This window comes from Aythya fuligula, chromosome 16 (assembly GCF_009819795.1).
Source record: "Aythya fuligula isolate bAytFul2 chromosome 16, bAytFul2.pri, whole genome shotgun sequence".
In the NCBI taxonomy this organism is placed as follows: Eukaryota; Metazoa; Chordata; class Aves; order Anseriformes; family Anatidae; genus Aythya; species Aythya fuligula.
The window spans coordinates 1,337,886-1,356,280 of NC_045574.1; the positions used below are offsets into that span (position 1 = coordinate 1,337,886).

An 18,395-nucleotide genomic window follows, 5' to 3' on the forward strand; every position below is an offset into this window, starting at 1 on the left:
TTTGTATTGTAGGGTGGGTTTTATTTCTAACAGTACATTGATTCATTTATAAAAAAGATTATAGTGTTTGCAATGCTAGTGAAATGTCTTACTAATTTTATTTGGTGAGGAAGAAAAGCCTGGAAGTTTTGCAAGTTTTTATTAATTCTGAAAAAAACAAGTCTAGACTGGATTGGAATTACTAAATACCAAAGCTCCGTAATAGAATAAACTTTCAGGGGAGCAAATACAACTGTAAAAAAGTATCCAACCTTTTGTTTAAAGTGTTATATTAGAAAATTGAAACAGCCTTGCTACTGAAAAAAAAAGATTTTTTAGTGGCTGAGGCAATTAGCATCACTAAACATGAAGTCTATTTTGCTTAATGCCAGCATGTATACTTAGAACAAAACATTGCCACTATCTGCCACATTAGCACACCTGATTTTGTTAAAAGATACGAACTACTTGCACCCTCAAGAAATCTGTAACAGCTGTGGAGTATCAGACTGTTTCTCTCGTGTACATTTCTTGTAATTAAATTTGCCTGAATGTGCCTAAGGGAGCTTTGAAGTTACCTTCTATCAGCAACGTAGCCAAGATGTTGCATGAAGCAAGAACTTTGGCTAGAATCTGGATATACTTCCCATGGAACTCAGCACCTGCTACCAGACCAGATCAACAAGATAGCCATCCTGTGACACAGCTCCACAGTCACACTGAAGCTTTGGGGTGCTAAGCCTGTACCTCAGACTGGAAGCATGTCCCTGGTAATTAGCAATGGAGATACCAGCCCCACAGCTCAAACAAATAGGGAACTGAGTGCAATTTCTTAGCTGCCAGTTTTGCTTATTTTGTAGTCAAAGAGTCAAGTGCTTAGATATGAAGTGCTACTTCATATCATGAGGAAATGACTTGTGTATCATGCCCTGGAAACCTCGATTATGTGGCACAGGTGAAAATTGTTTTTTTTTTTTTTTTTTTTTCTTGCTAGAACCTCACACTATAACAATAGACACACCTGTATTTTCATGCTATAATGTGTTAAAATTTGAGCAGACTGCTCACTTTGGGGAAAAAGATGCAGACAAGTAGATGTCTTACAGATTGACTTTAATAAGAGATTTTTCTTAAGACCCTTTTACAAGTAGTTTGAATCTACAACTATCCCCCATCCCCTACTGGGGTCTTGGCTTGTTTTATTGAAGGTAAACAGAGACCACCAGGACTGTTCATCTGATACCCTTCACTCTTATGTTCTCATTCCCTCCTTAAGAGATATGCACAACTTGCTAACCTGGAAACAGAAGTACCAGCTCACCTGACATTGCTGTGTAGCATTGGTAGTACTTCAAGCCTGGAGGTTCCCCTGAACCACTGCGACTGAACCTGCTTATATAAAAATTCCAAATTAATCCAAACTCTTAAAGGTCATAAATACAAGACTTATATCTTGGTTACGTTTATTAACAACAGACATCTCCAAACCCAGTTCAATCCAGTTCAAGGGAATGGCACCAAATCTAGGTCCAGATCAGGCTCTAGGAAATGACTCCTTGCATACAATTCAGATGTTAACAAAAACTCCACAGCTCTATAAAGTACCTTACTATAAATATATAAAAATCACTTGGGAAATAAAATCCCCCAAAGCTACAAACTAATCAGAAGGTTACAAAAAAAGTGGGGGGGATTAATAATACAGGTTCTTGAGAGGAAGCTAGAAGAACTCTAAGTCTGTTCAGCCTAAAAAGGAGGAGGAAGATTAATTTACTGTCTGAATACATTAGTAGAATGGATGTTGGGAAGAGAGAAGAGTTAAAAAAAAAAAAAAAAAAGCTTACCACTTTATGAAAGAGGTTTGAGATGAGATGTTAGCCATAATATCATCTGCTGAATGATAGCTTTGTTGCTGTCATGCTACACTACTTTAGACCAAGAAATGATGTAAGAGGAAAGAAGAAAACCAAGTTTAAATCCAAAAAGTAGGAAAAAGCACAAACAAAAAGCCACATAAAACATGGTGGCTTTTTACTCATCAGATAAATATCCAAACCAAGGAAACAGCACTTTCATTCAAATGAAATTTTAGTTTAATGGATTCAACTTTATGCATGCAGTATGAAGTCGTGTAACCTCAGACACAGAATCAGCTTCATGAAAAAATTTCTTCTCTAGCCTTATCTCTGAATTTGTCTGCATTTGACTGAAAATGCTGTTAGAGTGACATTCTCAAACTATACCCAGAAGGATTTAGATGCAAGAATGAATCTGGACATCTTATAACAGAGACCCTTACATGTAAGAAGTTCTGAATTCTCAGTTCAGCACAACAATATTCACCATCTTAATTAAATTTCCACCAGTATAGGCATTTGCTTTGGCACTACAAGCTTCAGGGCTGGTCACCAATTTCTAGTCAAGTTGCTCAGGCTTCTACAGATTCCATGTAGAATTCCATTTTATATTTTATAAGTGTTTTGCTTTTAAATAAAACAATGTTCATGTCATTGATACTAGACCACTTCTGGCTTTCAGTTCAACCAAACCCCACCCTACTGCAATGATTCGAAGAATCCTGAAATATCTGATGGATTGGAACACAGAACAAAGAGAACCTCCTTTCCCTCAACCCCAAAATAAACCCCTGCTTTGCCTCCCTGTTGTTGCTTTCTCAAGGCAGCAATCACATCCGGACTGATGTTTGGCGAGGATATTTTGCTTAAGCAGCAAGCACTCCAGGCTGCAACTGCTGGGTGACCTTGAGCAGCTCCTGGAAGGCAGTCGCCATGGTAACCCCACCACAACCGTACATCCTCAGCTGACAATGCCAGCCTGGTGCAACCCATCTATAATAAGGACATCTACCCTGCATTAGGGCTCACTGTTTAAGGAGGAAGTCAGATTTGTTTTTTTTTTTTTTTTTTTTTTTTTTTTTTTTTACAATTTAAAAAACGTGTGCTGTAGAAGATGCTGTATGCTCTCTGTATGAATACAAGTGACACAGGCTGTACGAGTTCACACAGTGCAGGAGTTAAATAAAGTACCCTAAAATAATGCACTAAGGAAAGTTGAAGCTACTCACTGTCTTAATCCAGAGGGTGGTCCTTGAACAAATGAGTCTGCTGAAGAGACCTTGCAATACCACATACTTTGGAGAAAGAAGTTTGTCTTTTGTCAAATTCCCTAATACACGTAAACTTTATAGAGCTTAATGGGGTCAAATTTGATGCAAAGTGAGAGCAAAATAGGTTATTTTTGCATGCCAGAATATTCTCAGTTCCACCTGTGCAACCCTCATCACCTTGAATAAACTTTCAAACCAACCTGGAATTAATTGTGTGGCTCCAAAAGCTTTTTCTCTACATAATATGCTACTAGTTCCTGTGAGGTCTGGCAGAGCAGGAAGAAGCGGATGATTCCTTAAATATGAATAAAAATGAAATAGCCAGAATTGAAAAGTGCCAGTTAACAGAATGGTTCAGTAGAACCATTTCTGTTTAAAGACAAAGGATTAATGAACATATTTAAGTGGTTAGTTATAAAACTCTAGCAGTCAGATATTAAACTTTCCTTTAAAACTCAACTGCATTTGCAAGATCCATCTTTTCCTTACACTGCAACTAGAAGAAAGGGCCAAATCAGATAAGTGTCATAATTTGTTGATGTCCAAGAGATTCTAGTATAGGTAAAACATTTGTTTTACCTATGATTAGAAACAAGAGTTAGGACTGTTCTGCCTCAGAGAAATCAGCCAGTCACGGATTTGCACTTATCGCAAAGGAAAACATTTGTTGAATCTCCACACCAGTGGAATCACTCTGTCAGCTAAAAGTTAATTTCAGCCAGAAGTAAATATGTATATTTTAAAATAGGCTTTTCAATACTCCTCTAAAGAATATCGTTTTTAGTTAATTCAGTCAAGTACCTGCCCTGAAACCTGGATGAGGAGCTCCTCCATCCACAAACCGTAGCCTAAAGGAGTTAACCTACGTTTAACTTTCATGACACTCTCACGACACTCTTACGACACTCTTGATCTTTGCTTAGAAGGAGAAACACAAGGGCATAGAGGCATCTCAAGGATTGCAATACTATCTGTACCCTAGTAGAGACAAAACCCTAGCAGACAATGTGACCTGCAAAGTATTTTTAAGAAGTATTAGCAGGGTAAAGGGAATTCATGTTTGTCTTTTTTTTTTTTTTTTTTTTTTTTTTTTAAGATTTCAGAAGATACATAAGAAGTAGCAAGATTTTTTTTTAAAGAAAAAAAAAAAAAGCTCGTGTCTATTCTAACATCAAGGGAGGAAGAGCCTGTGAAACTTGATCCACATGCCAGACCTCCACTCCAATTGCACACTTCACTAATTGAGAAGTTAATGATACAACTTGTATTTAGGCAAGCTTGCAGGGGAAATTCAGAAGGAATACTTGTCTTCTACACAGCATGCACTACTGTAGTGTCCTTGAGTTTAAGAAAGCCTGAATACAGAATTCTGTGGAAGCAGAGAAAGTGACAACAGTACAAGTTGTCTCTAACCTTGCTCTTTTTGAAAAGACATTAAGAAGCTCCTTTAAGCATACCTAAATTTAATTTACAGCCACACAGAAAGATTTCTCATACTTCATTGTCTATTTAATACTCCATTGAAACTCTTTCAGAGATCTCATTTTATCAACTAAAAAATGATAATAGGTTATCACACATTTAATAACACACATCTTTTCTTGAAGTGTCCCTTTCAAAACATAACACCTATTTTTAAAAAATGCTGAGGAAAGAGTAAACCACATCCTTCCTCCCCACCCCCCAAAGTTTCACACCACTTAATTTTAACTACTTAGACACACCTTCGCTTCTATATTTTTTTTATTCTCCTGCTTTAGGTGACATCAGCACCTGTAAAATTTGTATCTTTGGATATTGTGGGTTTGTGTTTTTTTTTGTTTTGTTTTGTTTTGTTTTGTTTTAAAACATAGGCATTGAAATAGAGAAGTTACGCACCTGTCTGAAGCTTTTCCCCCCAGTTTGGGATTCACAGAGTCTTTCAATGATACAACCTACAAGGCAGAAGCTCACACTACAGAAACTCTCATTGAGGGCACTAACAGGATATCCCTTCTGTCTGGCCATACATTTCTCCAAAATTGTGTCATTGTATTTTGCTTTGCTGACCTTACTACCTGGAGTTTCCAATCACTGAAATTTGAGCAATGTTTCCCTCTGCAGTAAGAAGGGCAGACAATATAATCACTCATTACAGAACAGTAGAATTAAGAAACAAGAGATTTGGTTTTACCCTAAAGCTACATGAGGAGTAGAGTTACTTAGTTCCCTGAAAGGAAGCTCTGCCTGCTACATATATGTAAATATAACTCAAAAAAAAAAAAAAAAAGCATTAAGTAGAGGTTATCATTATTACTGTCCCTATACAAGTTAATACAACGTGCAGTTTTCTTGATGAAGTAATTACCACTTTACTTCATATGATACTGAAGCATTAAAGAAAATATAGCAAAAACTAGAGAACTATATATTTCACTTCAAAAGAGCTGACAAAAGTTAATATGCAACTGGGAAAAAAAGATGACAGAATGGGAAGGAAGTTCCCAAACAATATTAAGCAGACATTCCACAAGGCCCTAACTACCTTCCCCCCACCACCATATTTTGGTGACAGTTTGTTATAGTACAATTACCAATCAAAAGGGTTCAGCTACATTGCTTTCAGAGGTCTAGAAACACTGCCACCTTGGCTCAAAAAAGTATTATTTGAGATTGATGATCTTATCAATTGCTGTCACATTCCACTTCTTTCTTTCATCTGTGCCATTACAGGCAAGATGGTTATATTCTAAATTGACCTGTCCAATCGATCTGTGTACAGGCATTGACATATTCCTTTAGAACAAGTGTTCATATAAACACTGAATATGTTTCTATTTAGCAATAGCTTCCTAGGGTAAACATACTTTATCAGAGCACAATACTTTGTCTTCAACTTTGCATGTAGCTGTTTATTTTGGCGTAACTGCACAGGTTTACTTTGAAAATAATCTAGAACTAAGCATGAAAAGCACTTGTGGCATATAGTAGGACAAAACTTGAGTCTGTACTATCTCGTTGTCCTCCCTTCCCATTTTGTTTTATTTCCTACATAACAAATCCTCAGACAAAAACAACTTCATTAGGTGCAAGTAAAAGCTACAGCTTAAATGACAGTTCCACAACAGGTTATGTATGGATCCTACAAATGCTACCGTATATATCAATCTACTCTGCAAATTGACTTAGAAACAAATATCACCAACTATGCAAAATCTTCCCAGTTCTCAGTCTTTAACCTTGACCTAGAAACCAGGACATCCCTTATCAGCTATGAAGGACTACTGACTACAAAAGCATAGGAGAAACAAACAAGAGAAAGCTTTTCACAACAAGCAGCAATATATTCTAATCTTACAGTCCTGTTAAGTCTGTCAACACTAGGCCCAATAGCACAGGGCTGCTCATTTTCTGGGTCTCTGCAGAAGTGACCCGATAGATTAATTCTACCTCAAAAGAGCATTATTGCAGTACTCACCCTTTCAGCAGGTCACTCTTGTTTAGCAATACCTATTTACATTACACTAGTAACAAATCCATATCAAATATTCGCAGGTTTCTCAAGATCAGCTTTCAGAACAGCACTCAATACATCTACTTAATCCCTATTGATTTAACTGAAGTTAATTTTCCAATGCTGATGCAACAGATTGGGAGCTATCAGTAATAATACATAACTCCAACTCTTACTAGTTACAGCCTCAGGGTAGACAAAGGGTGTTGAACTTCTACACCTAGGTACCACCTGAGTATCCTCTAAAACCAATTTGTTTCAGGAACAGTCTTACGGGAACTCCATCCAATTTTATCTTTGCTAGGCTGCAGCTGCTACAACCCCACCCCTGCTATTCCCTTGCACCAGAACTGGTGTTTCTGCAACTAGGGGGTAAACTGAAAGCCCAAAGTTGTCTGGGTAGTTTTGTTCACTTTGGAGGGCTGTGGTTTTTTTTGTTGGGAATGGAATCAAGATTTTCTATTGAATCAGTTTGCTGAGTGCAAGAGCCCCAGTCCTAGTGTAAGGGGAGGATAAGAAAAAGGAAGCATAACAGTCCTGACTTGGCTGGAGTTGTGGTGGAAGTGCAGTGCATGGCATCAGGAAGATGGCATTCCATAAGAATACATTTAAAGGGTTATGTTTTTTTTATTTCCAATTAATAAAGGAAGGTCAGTTTGTTGTGACATTGCTTGCTTTTTACACAATATACCACCTTAGCTCCCACCCCAGCATTTAAGCAAAGCAAAAACAACAACAAAAAAACATAACATTCAGGATTCTTTGTGCCCTAACCCAAAAGAGCACAAGTCAACAATGAATATCTGTAACGACAGAAAGACAAGGCACATTCAAAAGTACAGAGTCATCTAGTTCTTGGAGAAAGGTCAGGGAGCCTTTTTGTAAACAAGAATTCAACAGAAAAGAGCTTTGAGGTAGATACGTGAGGTTGAACTTGTAGAGCCCTTCAGTTTTATTTTGAGCAATGTATCTAAATCTACAATAATTTTATAAGTAACCAGTAAGTAGTCTTAAAAGTTAGCTTTTTTATAGAAGAATATGATTAGAGCAGGATATGTTTCCTAATGTCTTTCTTCTTTCAGATTACCAAAGACATGGCAATTACAATCTGTATTAACATGAAATCCTTATTGAAAATATAAGTCTAGAATCACTGTTGCCAGCAAGAAACAAGATGAATCGTCACCTGGCAGTGATCATCAAGTAACAGCAACAGTTAAGACAAACTGTAAAACAAGAAATTGAAAGCAAGATCAATATATTAATATCCATGGTTGGTATCCAGCATGTATTTGGTTTATGTACATTCTTACACGTGAGGGTTTTTTTTTTCCATAATTAGTTTACAGGGATCATTTGCTCAACAAGAGGCTAGAAGTTTCAGTCAGAATGAAACTCCTAACTGAAATTCCAGCAACATAAGCATGCCTGCATGTTATTAAAGGAAATAGTGGAAAGTTTCACAGGCTGACATCCAGAATGTCTGCGGTTCCTTTTCATATTTTTCTCTTCTTGCAAAGCAGTTATTTGACTAGAACTTTAAATCTTGCGTGCACGCGAGTGTGTGAAGACTGGAAATTTCCACTGCTTTAAGACTTTTAAAAAGCTCTCTCAAGTGTACGGCTCAAACAACTAAGACTTGTGACTAGACAGAATCCTCAGTTTAAGCAAAAGTTTCATGGACAAAAAGCAGTGCTAAGACAGGAAAAAAAAACTTTACTCGTATACTAATAGCATTGCTTGGATAATCTGAAATGTTATCGTACTACACATTAATCTCTTGATAGAGGTCATCTGAGGTCCAACTACAGACAGATGGGCAAGGGAAGATGAAGCAGTTCAGGATAAAGCTGGAGTGGATGACAATGCAAGCTACTCTGACCCTCTCAAATGATGGCTCTTCTCGAATTTCCTTAAATCTCTACTCATTTCACATCTCACAGCATCTTACTCTTCACCCTTACCACCTTCTTATGATCTCTAACACGGGCGTTACCAGCCTGACAAGTTTCCTAGTCCTTTCTCTATACCAGACCTCTACAAGTCTTATTTATGAGCTACAAATATGCATCACTAGAAGACAGCTTCAACAGAAAACCCACAGGTGTAACACAGAAGTATTCAAAAGCTACTCTACACAGCGCAGATACCTTCTTTTGTCAGTCTCCTGTACACAGATCAAAAGAAATCCCTTCCTCTTAAGGGGGAGGGGGTCAAATGGACATTTGAGGGTAACAGAGGTGCTGCTTTTGTTCTATGCAATTAAGAGGACAATTTGCAGATCAAGTACTCTTGTTTTTGTAGCCTTTAGAGGTACTATGAAATATTTACTTTAAATACTGTTTAATAAGGAATTTTTATCAATTTACTGCATAAAAATTATTTCCTATTTTAATAATTTTGCTTTCAAATATGCAAAAATAAGTTATCTACAAAATGAGAACAAAGCTTACACCAGTACATGCCATCAAACTACTAAGCAAACAAATAAGATAACTTTAGTGTCTTGAATCCATTTCCTTTTATATATTTCAAAAGGCTACCACACAACTATACTTACATGACAACTACAGCAATATGACTGAGTAAGTATTTTCAAACTTCCTTAAGTAGTTTTAACATAAGGACTCTCTCTTGTAACACTTAACAGTTACAACTAAGCCAAACAAATGGTATAATTACTGGCTCAAAGAATCAGAAATCCACCAATACCTAACATTACCTAGAATGTGGTCATCTCAGCCACATGCTGAGATCTGTCCATTGAGCCAGACATCCCCATTGGTGACATTAGAAAAGCTTCCACGGAAGATTGAGAAAGCAGAGGAGGAATCACTAGAGCAAAAGATGCTGCTACGTCTACTTTAGTACACAGCAGCAACGATGCAGAGAGCTGAAAAGGAACTAGCTAGGAGCCATAATTCCCTGGTTTTGTCCAGCATCTTTAGCCCAGACATTATGTGGAAAGAAGTCAAAGGAAGTCTCTGGCACAGGCAAAATAAACTGCTGATTTTTGTTGTAAAGGCTACCTTTAGAAAGTAAGCTTCTCAGAGCAGGTAACCATTTTTAACCCACCATCATGAAGTTGAAGAATTAGTTTCACTTCCTCATACATAAATTTCCAAGAGACAAGAAACAGCATTTCCACACATTAATTGTGTGCAGACATACACTCTGAATGGTTGTCTAAAAACAAGTTTCAGAGAAGTTCATCCAAGTAGACCGTATCAGCTGCTACACACGGTTGAAAGCAGCATGCAGCACAGACATGGCCCTGTTCTGAGGCTCACTAGCCTGCAGCAAATCTGGTGAAAATAACTCAGACATTTGACAAAACCAGCAAGGTTACTTTGTTAATACATCCCATAGGATGATCATTGATGTGTTAGAATTACACGTTAGCATTCCCCTGTTTTTTCCATATGCACTATCTTTGCTTTAGATTTTTTTTTTTCTTCACAGGAAGAACTAAAATCTTATATTGACTAACTACTCTGAACTATTAAGTTCACTTAAAATACTTGAGTAGAGATTATGTGCATCACTTTTTCTAGGGTTTTTGGCAAATACAAAAAATCTTTTATATACAATTTGTACAGAAGTTGATTGATGTACTTTGACCAAGTTGGTTTACAAGTGAGTTGGTCACCAGAACTTTTCATGCTGAATCACCACTGGAAGTTGCATTCAATTTCACACCACTATCTAGATGTGAATGCTAGTCACGATCTGGCAAATGGCATTTAATAACAAAGCATTAAATCCATGCAGCATTAGGTTCTCTCTAGAACTACAGCAATATTTGAAAGACTTATTTTTTAAGAACAGTAAGAGGTCTAAAAGACAAAAAGTCAACTGTTGCTTATGCAACTCATGAAAGAAGCCCATCTATATACCAGATCTTGTCCTCATGATTTCTGAAGTCATATTTCACTAATTAAATAGTAAATTAGCACCCTTAGAGCTTGCTACTCATTTGCCAACATAAAGTAGAAATACCTGTATTGTTGCAATATGCTCCAACACTTTGTATCTTGTGCACTAGCTACAGCTCAGAGCAGTGACAGCCGTGCCTAGTACTTAGAAAAGCAGAAATTTGAAGGTTTTCAGATTAACAAAGCAGAAAAAAATCATTACAGTATGGTTCCATCACTTCAGCTTAATAAAGCATCAGAAACAAGCTGTATTTCACATTTCTTCCCAAGATTATTTTCTTTTAAGTCTTCATTAAAGATAAGACTCCAAAAGAGACTACAACAGTAGTCTTGCAGTGGCTGGTGCTAACAAGCCACCATTTGTGTTGTCTCTGCCCAGCAAGCATATGTTTTTACTTACCCACCTAGTGCTGCTCAGAAAAGCATGGGGTAAGGAAGACTGCTTAATTTTACTACCCAGCCCATTGCTAACAGATTTCAGGATTGCATCATTTGATAGTTGTCTTTGAAGACAACATTCGGGAGCATTATCAGCAAGTGACAGCTTTAAATGTATATGTGTATATACACATACACACACACTAATTCTCAAATTTGTCACAACACTTAAGAAAGTTCAGGTTTCCAGTAAAACGAGACAGTTTCTTACAGTCTCCACATTGGTACAAGTTTCAGAACAATGGACTTAACAAGCTAAGTGTTAAGAGTACTACCTATCAGCAGAGAATACTCCAGACTTTGCACTCACTGCCTTTGTCCTTTATACATATGTACCACTCCAAGTGATCCTGAGAGGTACTCAAAACCATAAGCCCTGCTAGGGAAAAAAATCCTTAGAGCTTTGCACAAGCAGCTGACATTCAAAAAGAACAAAAAGGAAAGTTGAGTTGAAAAATGTATCCTCACTGAGATGAACTCTTTCACCTTTAGGTTTCAGGAGGGCTAGAAGTCAACTTTAATGTTCCCATTTTCAGATCCGCATGAGTTTCTTCCAAGCTACAGAGAGGGGTAGAACTTGCACAGTGTTTTTCTGCCTAATCAAGAGAATAAGCTGAAACAGAAGAGCTAGTATAACAAACAAGTAGTAGTCAATAATTTAGGATTTACACTATAATAAAAAAATACCCATTTTACATAGCTTTCAATAAACCAACCAAATAATATTTCCACACTTCTCCATTTTGTAAAGGAAGCCTGCAGGACTAAATCCTTAGCTTATTCCCAGAAAAAGACAAGCTTCAGCAAAGTAACTCATAATTACATCTTACAAAAACTTGAAAACCATACACTTTCAAAACACAATACTTGCAAAGAGATTATCCCATTGTCTGTTCTATGTGGTTTTTTAGATGGAATGTACAAAGAAGCCTTCAAAGCAGTATCAAAGTCAACAGTTCCATGATGCATTGTAGAAGAGGAACCCCTTCTTATTCCACAGAAGGTGTAGTTTGAGGTTACTGCACCTTCTGAGTATTTGCTGTAGTAGGAAGTCTGATGAGACGTTCCCAAAACAGGCAGTTCCCAGAATACCAAACCCATTTAAAGATGTAATTTATGCAAAGCTTGCACAATGCAACATCTCTAAATCCATATCAGGTTTAATATGATGACCTACAGGGACCTAGAGGCATCCATTAGCATTCCAGAGCTTCACCTCCAAACTCCTACATGTAATCCCAAACACTAGCACAGCAGAACACAGTAGCACTTAGTTGCACTAAACTAACCATTCCCCCACTAACCTCTCAGTTCAAGCAACACAGCATCCAACAGGTTTTTACCATACCTCACACATAGAAGTTTCAACACCATGAATTACTGATGCCACCACTCCAAACAAATTCTTTGGTCATGCTACTCATTACCTGAGTTTTATCTCAATAAAGATACTATGCAAACAAAGCAAATCCTAAAGAGTCAGTCTCATCCATACATTAAACAGCCCCACAGTCTGAAACCAGGGAAACAACAGGTTTTTGTCTTTTTACCCTATCCCACCCAGTCCCCCATTCTATCACTACCAAAGAAATAGCATTAGTCTACAACTACCCAAGAGGTAGGTGAAGTGCACTATACTGATAATGGTTTTAGACATGCAACCTGTTTCAGTGCTGCTTTTGAAAAAGCAGACAACACATTTTCTCACTTCCATGAAGCAGAGAACAGGAGGAAGAAAATCTTCGTAACTCATAAGTCTCACACACATGATATTCCGTGCATCTATATACATAAACCTACCTTGAAAATGTGTCTCTAAAAGGCCTGCTGGATACACCTGTAGTACTAAACTATTTCAATGCACAGCTCTGACACATCCTAATATGCATGGAAGCAGTAAAGAATATAGGCTTTGTGACAAAAATCTCATGCTCAGCTATGATCAGCAGGTGCTAATCATTACAGCTAACAGCATAAGAGTTATGTTGTTCTGCAGGTCTTCAGGTGCACCTGATAAATCAGGGCACAACTGCTAGGTAGTTTAACCATATGTGTATGAATTTTTTGACAAAAAATTGCTTGCCCTGACCTAACAATTATTACATTTTCTGGAGGACTTTCATAGTGTTTCAGGTTTCTAGTATATATTTCATAAAATGTAATTATAATGGTGTTGGGCTTGAAGTCATGACACTACCCATGCTTGTAGTCTTCAAAAATGAAGATAACTTGATGGTCAGAAAGTCTTTAAAATAAAGTTTCTAAGAAGGCAATGATCCACAACCTGCCAAAGAACGTTCACAGCAGTTTAGGTGTACCGAAGTCACATTTAACAGAAAAGGTGACAAAATATAGCAAAAATAAAAATAAGAAAAAACAGCATGTGCTGTTCACGATCAGTGAACAAAAAGACAAAGGTAGATAGATACCTGCAGAACTGAACTTACCACCTCCATTCTTCTAGTACATCACAAAAGCAGTGATTACTGCAGCTGGAAAACCTTTTTCCCAGCCTCAGAGGTAGGTGCCTTACACTGTATCCTAAGTTATCAGCAGTAACAAGCCTGAGTTCCCAGCGTATAAGCAAAACAGGCAGCAAGATCTCCTAGTGCCCCTCTCCTCCTTCTCATTTAAATAGCACACTGTCTTAAGCAACTGCCCTTTTCTTACCTCTACAGAATGTCAGAAATAGAGCTGGCTCTAGACAACATAAAAGAAAGACCAGAACCTACATCTAAAAGCATTAAACCTCACCAACAGTAATTCCATATACTTCACACAGAAGACAAATTCCCTTCTGTGACTGAGTTTGGATGCAAGTTAATTTTGTTCTGCTTCAAGGACAATCAGCTTGCTGGTAACTGTTAACAGAAAACAAAAGTCACCAATTAAATTTAAAATATTATTAAAGTAATATGGTCTGTCTGAAGTATACCCCCTATTTACACAGGATGAAAAAGGATTTGATGTACCTTCCCTCAAATAAATGCAACACAGCAGATCTACTACGGAATATTTGTCCTCTGATTTTAATCAGTAGCAGCTAAATTCTTTCACAGTTGCCTCCTCCCTAATACATTACATTTAGAAACGTCAATAGATCTAGACACAGAAAAAAAAGCACACAGGCATGTTGCCCTAGCATCCAGGTTTAAGTATTCTTCACCATCCTCTAATATCCTTGGCATAAAGGATACTATTCCTCACCTTTTCCCCTCTGTCTTTTAGTACTTAAAAAAAATACTAAAAATATTTAAGATATTTCTAACTTCTTATCATCAAAAAGCTTCCATGAACACAATGCAGAATATCCTGTGTCATACAGTCATTCAAGATCACATCTTCAAGGGAGGCTCATTTAAATGCAGGAGTTGAAGCAACCTCCAGTGTCAGACTGTAGTGTCCAATATCATTTTGCATGCTATCAGTGGCTTGATTTTGCAGACAAATCTAACTAAGATGCCCTTTCTTTATCTTTTAAAGCAGAAAAAAAAAAACACTCTATGCAACTGTAACACAGAAGTTAATAAAAAAAAAGGTCTTGACTGTGATTTCTTGTCTAGTATTAACAAAAAAAAGCACATGATAACACTATTGTAGAACAGATTTCCTTCTCCTTCCCACCCTGCATTTTATCTCAGCTATACATTAATCTGAGCAATATTATAAAAAAAAAAAAAAAAAAAAAAATGTAAATATGGCAAGCTTCTAAGTTAATAAATCCAAAGACAGAATGAACTAGGGTTTCAAAAGAAGAATTTAAGAAATCCCACAACTCACATGCCAACATAAAAGCAGACTGGAAACAGTACATTGTTGTCAGGAACAATAATTAAAGCAAGGCTGAATATTGGGTTTATTCTGCCTGCTACCACACTTCCCTCACTTATCCCCCAACTTCTAGTTTCATATCAGAACAGCAAATCCACTAGTAAGAAGACATATTAGTAATAGTAAAAGAGCTGAATGAAATTCAGAACCACAGCCAGAGAAACAGCCCTTTACAACAACTCCTAACAGCAAATAAAATTATAGTTGATTATCACAGTCTAGTTTATTAAAAAATGAAAAAACATGCAATTTAGTCAGTTTCCTCTAAATTGAAGCTCTTATACTGTGGCTTTCACACATAGTACTTGTTACTATGAAGTTACCTTATATTTGTATTTGGAACACACATTTTTGCATCCTTCTACTATCAGGGGGAGGTATTTTAGTATAAAATATTTATTTTACAACAGTGATGACTGATATTTAAGCATATGTTAAGTTTCCTCTTTAAGGAATATACATTAAAATATTTTAAGGAATATATATATGATAGATATTGTACAGCTAGACGTTACTGACTCTTATGTTTCCAAATTTGCTTCAGTTCTGTCTTACTATTCCTAATAAAATATAAATCTTTTACCTAAAAGTTAACAGACAATACTAAAGGCTTAATCAATTATTTCTTTATTCTTTTAACAGGTTAAGCAGGAAGGAAACACATCACAAATAAAGGAGACTAATTTAAAACTGATCACTAGATGAGCTGACAAAAGTGAGAAGCTTCTCTTTTAAAAGAAAACCTCAGCCTATGCCAAAGACCAGGAGCAGAAACCACAAACAGAACCAACTTTAGAACCAAAGAGGACTCTGGGAACTATGTCAACCTCAGACAAGATCCCCACCCATGTTTACCCCCATTTACACCCCAGTATCACTAACACCTTTTCCAGGGAGCAGTCTGTGACCTCCTCCTCCTAGCCCCCCCCCCCCCCCCCCAAAAAAAAAAAATTGTATACACACACACACACAGATGTTTTCTTATCTCCATCCCTCAACAACAGCTTCATTGCGGCTGTGAGGCAGAAACAAATAAAGAGGCAATGGAAATCACCTTTCATTTCCACTATTCTCATCCCTTTCCTCATTAGCAGAGATACGAGAAGTCACCTCTGAAACTTACCAACACTACAGGATGATCAGAAGGAGAATGCAGATAACAAGGTCTTTGGAACCGCCTGTGTATGAGATAAACCCAGCAGAATGGCAGATGGGGCCATCCTAGCCCAGGTACCTCACCCACACACACACCTTTTACCCAGGCTGAGAAACAGAATTAGACGCTTCTAAACGCAAGACTGGGAAATTCCGAACGACCCCAAGGCTCCCAGCGCTACACGAGGAACCTCCACCCAAACTCCCCTTACTTGGAAACGCATCACACAGCGACACGAGAAGCCTCCAGCCCCGCACGGCAGCCTCCCGCCTCAGCCGTGCCCGCAGCTAACTGCGCGCAGCCCCCAGGTTACAGCGCTTGTGGAGAGGTAAAGGCGTGGAGGCGCTGCCTGGGGCACCCCCTCGCCCCCAGCCCAGGGGTTACTCCTCACACCCGACCCGACCGCGCTCCCCTCTCTCGGGAAGCCGCCTCCGCGCGAGGAGAGGGCGGCAGGTCAGGGAGAGGGACGCCCCTCAGGGCCAACCCCGGGCTGCTCCGTGCCCAGCCGGGGGCAGCCGCCCGCCCGCCCTCCCCCTGCCCGCTCTCAGCTCGGCGCTGGAAGCCGGGAGCCGGGCAGAGAGAAGAACCAGCCGCAGCCGCAGCCGCTCTCCTCCCTCCCTCCCTCCGCTCCCCGCTCCCTCCCTCCCAGCCCCGCTCACCTGGGAAAGGCGCCAAGGCGCAGCTCCTGCTCCCCGTCTCCCCCGCGCTCAGCCGCTCGCCGCCATTTTCCTCGCTGCCCACATTTAAATAGGAACCGGCCTCCGCCAGCCGCCCGGCGCGGGGCGCGCTGGGAGCTGTAGTAGGGCGGCGCGCGGGGCAGCGCGGTACTTGTAGTGTCACGGGGAGCCACCGCCCCACCCGCCCTCTGCCCGCCCTGACAGGGCCGGAGCCGCCCGCCCGCCCCTGGGGGCTCCCCTGGGCCGGGCGGGGCCCAGCTCGCTGAGGGGTCGCCCTCCCCTTGCAGCTGAGGGGGGGTTAAGGGGGAAGCCGTGTGGAGACAGGGTTTAATGAAGAGCTTTTGCTACGTGTGAAGGATCACAACGCCGCGAGGCGCCAGCCCCGCACTGCGAGATAGTGGCTGGGGGGCTTTGCTATACCGAGTCCGAGCTGTGCCATTGCAACAGGGGAAAGCCAGGCTGCTTAAGTCAATGCTTAAAATAACACAAACAGGTTGGAGTGAAAGTTAAGAAGTACACAAATAATACCCATTATTCCCTACTGCAGCTATACGTTAGAGACGGTTTTCAAGCGAAGTCAGAATAGACGTTCAGTATCCATCTGTTTAAAAAAAATAAAAGGCAAGGACATACAACACTGGGACCTCAAGTAGTATAACCTAGCCGTGCCCCAGGTTTCCTAGCAGAAATCCTCTTTTTTAGTAATTTTTAAAAACAGAATTTAAACCATTTCACATTAAAATAGGATGTGTGCAGAATATGGTATAGCGAGGTTTCAGGTACTCATAAAGGTGGTGTATATATATTTCCAAAATTGAAAGACTGGTTTCATAGAGCACAAAATAATGAAAATTCACAAACTGAAGACCTGCCAAGCTACTTGTACAGAATCCCTTACAGGGCCGTAGCCACAATTTGTATTAAGAAGGGACAAACTAATGGAGCAATTAAGTATACCTTCCAGTAATTCCCAAATTAAAGAAAGAAATAAATAAAATAAAATAATACTGGGCACCTATGAGTAACTTACTAGTACAATACAAGCCTTTGGCTATCTCTGAAACAAACATTGCAAACCAAGTGAATACAGAGCTGAAAGAAATCCGAATATGTCGAGTTCTGGAAAAACAAGTTTCACCTTAGATTTTACCTTGTAGTTATACTATAAAAGAACTTGCCAATTACAAATGTGTGTTTGGACTTGTGAACTCAGTTTTAACCAACTGGTAGAGACAGAATCTTTATCATGTTATCACAGCAGGAAAGAGTTGATGTTGTTAGGGTATCTTAAAAGAAATGAGGTCCTGGTGCATCTCCCCAAAGTGTGAGTTCTGCTATTTAATGATTCCATTTCTTCCATTATGAGTTATCTTTTTCTGCAGGATGTTCTCTTCTTCCACTATGGATTACAATGGAGCATTCACCACGACAAGAACAAAAGAGGTGTGCAGGGAGGAATAGGTTGATGACAGACAACAGTAACACTGAAATTTAGTTGTGTTTTTTGTTTGTTTGTTTTCAACAACTACACGTTGTTCATGTTTTTTCCCATGTAGGCCATAAGGTCTTCCAATTATACTTAGATTGAATCTAAGACATTTTAGACTCAGCACTAATTCAGAACTTCATGTCTCCAAATTGTGTATATTTGTTTTCATTTTTAACCTTTTTCTGTTTTAGCAATTAGAAAGATAATTTCAAAGTTAGCTCACTTTATATAATGAAGGGTACAATGATAAAACACTTTCACTTTTCATTG

General features: G+C 38.8%; 1 protein-coding gene across 4 annotated transcripts in view; it reads right to left on the minus strand.

The window, feature by feature from the left end:
• NCOA3 (nuclear receptor coactivator 3) overlaps window positions 1–16,687 on the minus strand; it is an 83,536-nt gene extending 66,849 nt beyond the window's left edge. Inside the window, exon 1 of one of the 4 annotated variants that reach the window (XM_032198425.1) lies at window positions 1,301–1,404. The gene's annotated coding sequence lies outside the window, so the exon portion shown is untranslated. Of the gene's footprint in view, window positions 1–1,300; window positions 1,406–15,926; window positions 16,020–16,618 lie in introns of those variants that run through there. The other 3 variants (XM_032198422.1, XM_032198423.1, XM_032198421.1) reach the window with 3 other exon arrangements.
• Between the last annotated feature and the right edge of the window lie 1,708 nt (window positions 16,688–18,395).